Source organism: Grammomys surdaster, unplaced genomic scaffold, assembly GCF_004785775.1.
Source record: "Grammomys surdaster isolate TR1022 unplaced genomic scaffold, NIH_TR_1.0 168, whole genome shotgun sequence".
NCBI lineage: Eukaryota > Metazoa > Chordata > Mammalia > Rodentia > Muridae > Grammomys > Grammomys surdaster.
The window spans coordinates 6,162,984-6,169,481 of NW_021604616.1; the positions used below are offsets into that span (position 1 = coordinate 6,162,984).

General features: G+C 40.2%; 1 pseudogene across 1 annotated transcript; it reads right to left on the minus strand.

The window, feature by feature from the left end:
• Positions 1 to 5,176: 5,176 nt before the first annotated feature.
• Positions 5,177 to 5,999, minus strand: LOC114620402 (annotated as a pseudogene). Its single transcript, XR_003711315.1, has one exon. The product of XR_003711315.1 is annotated as a mitochondrial pyruvate carrier 1 pseudogene (transcript).
• Positions 6,000 to 6,498: the final 499 nt, after the last annotated feature.

The window sequence follows — 6,498 nt, forward strand, 5'->3', positions numbered from 1 at the left end:
GAGGGAGGGAGGGAGGGAGGGAGGGAGGGAGGGAGAGGGAGAGGGAGAGGGAGAGAGGGAGAGAGAGAGAGAGGTTTGCAATCTATTTCGAGTATAAGGTCAGACTTTCCATTAGACTATTTTTTTGTAGGTAATTTTAAATAACAAACACAATTTTAAATGATCTAGTATCTATTTTCTAAATGAAGAACAAGATAGTAGATTATCAAAAGGCAGAAAAATGATCTTTGAAAATTATTTAAAGAAATTAAAATCTTAGAAGGAAAATACTCAAGGGAGCAAATATGGAGACAAAGTGTGGGGCAGAAACTGAAGAAGGGGCCATCTAGAGACCATTCCACCTGAGTATCCATCCCATGTACAGTCACCAAAGGTAGACACTGATGTGGATGTTAGAAAGTGCATGCTGACAGGCGCCTGATATAGCTGTCTCCTTAGAGGTCTACCAGAGTTTGACATATTCAGAGGCGAATGCTCACAGCTAACCACTGAACTGATCAAGGGGTTCCCAATGGAGGAGTTAGAGTGAAGACTGAAGGAGCTGAAAGGGTTTGCGGCCCCATGAGGAGAGCAACAATACCAACCAACTAGAGCTCCTCAGGGTCTACACCACCAGTCTGGGAGCACTTAGGGAGGGACCCATGGCTCCAGCTGTGTATGTAAGGGACGATGGCCCTGTCGGGCATAGGTGGGAGAGGAGATCCTTGGTCCCATGAAGGCTGGACGCCGTGTGTGGGGGAATTCGAGGGTGGGGAGGTGGGAGTAGTGGGGTATGTAGGGGCACATTCGCAGAGAAGCAGGAGGAGGGGCGATGGGATAGGGGGTTCCTGGGTGGGAGAGGGGGGAAATGGGATAAGGGGATCACATCTGAAATGTAAATAAAATATCCAATAAAAAAAAGAAAAAAAATTAAAATCAGTTAACTACTGAGCTATCTAATGGAGCTTGTAGTCTTCTGGTATAAATGTCTTTGGTTAAGAATAGCACGCTAAGCTGATCAGTGTAGATCTGTGAATGCTGATTTCCTAGCTGGCACAGCCCCAGAGGTATTGTGACCCCTGAAAAGTTCAAGGAAAGGTCATTGCATGGGATAAACTAATGTCATATGCACCACGTGGCCTGTGATGTCAGTACTTTAAGATGACCTTCATCTTATTTTCAGACATTTTGGACAGTTTCCAGCAGGTCACTATGACCTTGGTAGCTTGCCCAGATAGTCAATCACTATTCTGATAGGCTGTTGGCTAATCAAAGCCCTGTAGTTCCCTGTAACTATAACCATTTCATGAAACCATTTATGAAATCTATGGAGGACACAGTGATTCCCAGATAGTTCACATCCTATATTTAATTTTCACAAGTCTTCTTAAATTAGGTCTTTATATATTGATTTTATAGATGTGGAAATTAAAGTTGCTTGCCCACATTATATAGTCAGAACTTGACGTTAGTCGTAGTAGTGGTAATACATTTTCTTTTCCTAAGCTGTGTGCTAGAATTTGTGAAAATGGTCAAAGCACCGTTATCCTTAAGGAAGTTTGAAACTAGTTCAAGATACAGAAGAGAGTAATTATTTTAACTTATGTATATAAGGATATTAAATATAGATCTTTTAACATACTGGTAGCTTTGAGAGGTAAGCTTATAGCACTAAATGTCTACATTGAAACAAAAGTAACTTAAAAGCACAACAGAAAATCCCAAAGCAAAAAGAAGAAAGAAAAAACACTCAGAAGGAGTAGATTGCTAGTAAACACTCATGGCTGAAATCAATACAATACAAACAAGAAGTCCATACAAAGAATCAATACAATGAAGAGCTGGTTCTTTGAGAACTGCTACAACAAAACACCACGACTAAGAAGCAAGTTGGGGAAAACAGGGTTTATTTGTCTTACATTTCCATATTGGTGTTCATCATCGAAGGAAGTCAGCATAGGAACTCAAACAGGGCAGGAACCTGGATGCAGGAGCTGACAGAGAGACCTTGGAGGAGTGCTACATACTGGCTTGCTCAGCCTGTTCTCTTATAGAACCCAGGACTATGAGCTTAGGAATGGTACCAACCACAGAAAATGTCTCACAAACAGATCTTATAGAAACATTTTCTCAATAAACATGCCCTCCTTTTAGATAACGCTAGTTTGTCTATCACATTGACATAAGAGTAGCCAGCACAGTATACATAAATGACCCTCAAAACTCCACCCCAAAACTTCTACAGCTGATAAACACTTTCAACAGTGTAACAGGATACAAAATAAACACACGGAAATCAGTAGTCTTCTTATATATAAATGACAAACACTGAGAATAAACCCAAGGAAATAATAGCTTTTACCATTACCTGCCCACTCCCATGAAACAGCTTAGGGTAACTTTAACCAGGCAAGCAAAAGACTTTGATAATAAAAACTTTTAAGAGATTAAAGAAATAAATTAAAGAAGATAGCAGAGGATGGAAAAATCTCACAGTCTTATGGACTGGTAGAATTAATATAGTAAAAGCTGCCATACTGTTAAAAGCAATCTACTGCTTCAAAGCAATACCCATGAAAATTCAAACACAATTTTTCCTAGAACTTGAAAGAACAACTTTCAACTTTATATGGAAATACACACACACACACACACACACACACAAACAAACAAACAAGGATAGCTAAAACAATTCCAAATAACAAAAGAACTGTTAGAAGCATCAGCAGCCCCGTCTCAGTTTGTAATACAGAGCTATAGTAATAAAAACAGCATGGAATCGGCATAAAAATAGACACATTGATCTGTTTTTCACAATCATCTGAGCCTTACTGAAGACCCAGACATAATTCCACACACATTTGGACACCTGGCTTTTAAACAAAGAAGCCAGAAATACACACTGGAAAAAAAATACAGCATTTTAAACAAATGGTGCTGGTCAGACTGATGGAGAAGTATGTAGAAGATTGCAAATAGGCCCATACTTCTGCTGCACAAAACTAACTCCAAAAGGATCAGGACTCACCACATAAGGCCAGATACACTGAAGCTGATAGAAGAGAACGTGGTGGAAAACGTGAACTTACTGGCCTAGGAAATGACTTTGTGAACAGGACAATTATAGGTCAGGAACTAAGAACAGTTAATAAATGGGACCACATGAAACTGCAAGGCTTCCGTATAGCAAAGATCACCATCATTCAGATAAAGTGGCAGCCTAAAGAATGGGGAAAGGCTTTTTTTTTTCTTTTTAATCAACTACACATCTCATAAAATCTAAAACATATAAAGAATTTCAAAAAGCTGGTCATCAAGAAAGCAAATAATCCAATTAAAAATTGGTGAACAGATCTACCTAGAGACCTCAAGAAAGAAAAATGAAATGGCTGAGAAACATTTCAAGAAGTGTTCAAAATTCTTAATCACCATGGAAATGCAAATTAAAACTGCTTTGACATTTTATCTTATACCAGTCAGAATGGTCATGATTCTTGACAGCTTATGCCAGTAGAAGTGCAAACCTGTATGACCACTGTAAAAAGCAATGTAGTGTTTCTTCAGGAAGCTGGGAATAGATCTACCTCAAGATCTAGCTATACAATTCTTGGGGGTATACCTAGAGGATGCTTAAATCCTACTACAGAGACACTTGCTCTACCATGTTCATCTTGGCTCTATTTATAATAGCCAGACATTGGAAACAATGAAGATGACCACCAACTGATGAATGGATATGAAAATGTGGAATCTTTACACAATGAAATACTACTTTGTTAAAAAGAAATAAAATCATGAAATTCAAAGGCAAATGTTTGAAGCTAGAGAAATATCTTTTTTATCCCTAGACTTAGACCCAAAATACAAATATGGAATGTATTCACTTATATATGGATGATAGCTCTTAAGTCTTTGACAAACAGGCTTCAATCCTTATAACCACAGAGGTTTGATATAAAATAATAGACAATGGCAGAGGGAAGGATCTTCCTAGGGAGGGAAAATAGAATAAATAGTTATGGATGTGGGAGAAGGGGCTGGAATGAGAAGATCACACAGGGAAGGGCAGCAAACCTAATGGCATTAGACAGCTCATATAGAAACCTAACACGGAAGAAGCTTCTTAAAATATATACATATGTGAAAGAAATTGGAATCACCAAATACTGCAGGAGACACAGCCCTAACTAGACATTTTTTTGCCACCAAATAACCTCCAGTGTTGGGAATGGGTTACTTATAATCGAATTGTTGACCAGAAGTGCCCCATTGAAAGTCCCATACAACTCAGGCTGTTTTCAAGGCTATTGGCTGTTCTCCACAAACAGATTGTGTGGCCCTGTTGCTGAAGACAACACCTCCATTACTGACTGAATAGAGAGGGCTCAAACTGATCCTTACCTAGAGCCTTCTTATTTACTGACTACTGTTCATAGCTCTGTAATGTACTTTGCACACTACTGGAAAAGAAAGGCAAACACAAATCCAACTACAAACCCTGTGATCTACAATGGTGACCTGCAAATTATGCTTGAGCAATAAAGGCACAAAATTTATGGGAGTAACCAACCCTGACCTGATTGGATTTAAGGACCACTCCATGAAAAGTTACCCATGGCAGACACTGCCCAGATGGCCAAGGACCTGTGACTGGATAGGCTGTGGATCTAGGGGAAGACCAAATACTGCTGTTCTGCTAGAGGAACATAGCAATAACCTGACTCTTAACAGCATTCTGCTATACTCATAGTTCAGTGCCTTGCTCAGACTTGATCGTACATGCTTCCTCCTTCAATAGATGGGAACAAATACATAAACCCACAGTGCGACAATGGGCAGAGTGAGAGAAGCCTTGGAACTCTCAGTTCTAAATGGGATGTCTCCATTAAATTTCTCCTCTCAAGAGTTCAGGGATCTCTATGGAAGAGGAAGGAGAGACTGAAAGAGCTAATGGGGTGGAAGACGGCAAGGAGAAGAGGCCTTCTAGGTATATAATTAATGCCGAGACTGTGAGAGCATGCGCAGATGGGGTCCCAACGCCGGATTGGACATAGACAGAAGCCCATATTCTTCTTCTTCTTCTTCTTCTTCTTCTTCTTCTTCTTCTTCTTCTTCTTCTTCTTCTTCTTCTTCTTCCTCTTTCTCCTCCTCCTCCTCCTCCTCCTCCTCCTCCTCCTCCTCCTCCTCTTCTTCTGAATTACATGTGGAAAACACCGATACTTGTTATCACTGGAAATTATGTGTAGACATGTGACCAACTGAGGGTTATATTATAGTCATTAAAGAAAAAGTCAAGAATTTTGAGTACTTAAGTGCTTGTAGTTACAAAATTTTGTTCCCTTAGATTTTTTATTACACAAATCCCAGTAGATAATATACATACTACTACAGATTGCTATAGCTAAAACCATCATTCAAAATTATTAAATTAGTTGCACATTTTGAACTACTCTTGATGAAGACAAATAAAGTTTAGCATTGATAAGGCAAGAGAGAGTTGGTTTAGGGACTCTCGGCTATTCAATAATGTTGGCATGGTCATTAAAGATAGCGTTCAGTGTTTTCCCCTCAGCACAACTCTTCATGCTGAGGTGATCTGTGGCAGCAGCAGTGACTGGAGCACTGTCCCTTTCAAGAGCTGGTCCTTGCACTGCTGTGCAGATGGCCGCTTACTCATCTGGTAGTTGATAAGTCGTCCTCCCTGAATGAGCTGAGCTACTTCATTTGTTACATGGCATGCAAACAGAAGCCAGTTTCGAGGTTGTACCTTGTAGGCAAATCTCATGAATGTCAGAGAATAGCAACAGAGGGCGAAAGTCATCCGCCCACTGATAATCTCTGGAGATTTCTTCATGTCGTTGATAGCAGCAATGGGAAGACCCCAGTTGGCAACTTGGCCCCAGAAGTGCATACTCATGAGATAGTCCCGGAAGTCCTTGCTCCAGACATAGTCCGCCGCTTTGCGTACCAGCGCTCCAGCCATGGCTGTGCCGTTGGCAGTGAAGCCGCTACACAGATAGATGACATCAGAGGCTCTCGGCGCTCTCACCCCCACCCCACCCCCCCGCGCCAGCCTCACAACCAGAAGCCCATATTCTTAACACAGAGGCTATCTCCAGTTTATAACCACATACAAAGAAAAAATTAGTTTTCTCCAACGAAGTCCCACTGGTTATACAAACCACAGTTAAAGGCAGGCCCCCAGGCCCAAAAGTAGATGGCCAACACAAAACGAACTCAATGGCATTTTGGAGATTTTTCATTTCACAATGCTTTGACTGGGCCTCTCCCCCTTTGGAGACCTTTTGTTTATATATTATGGCTTTGATTTTATTTCTATGAGTTTTTGTGTGTGCAAACGTGTGTGTCTAGCATTTCTTAAGCGTTTTCTTTGTCGCACAGCTTTTGTTTGTTCATTTTGTTCCATTCTGTTTTATTTTTTATTTTATTATAATTTATTTCATCATTAATTTTTAGATGCCTATTTGTATTCTAATGAAAGAGAGAAAGAAAGAGTGT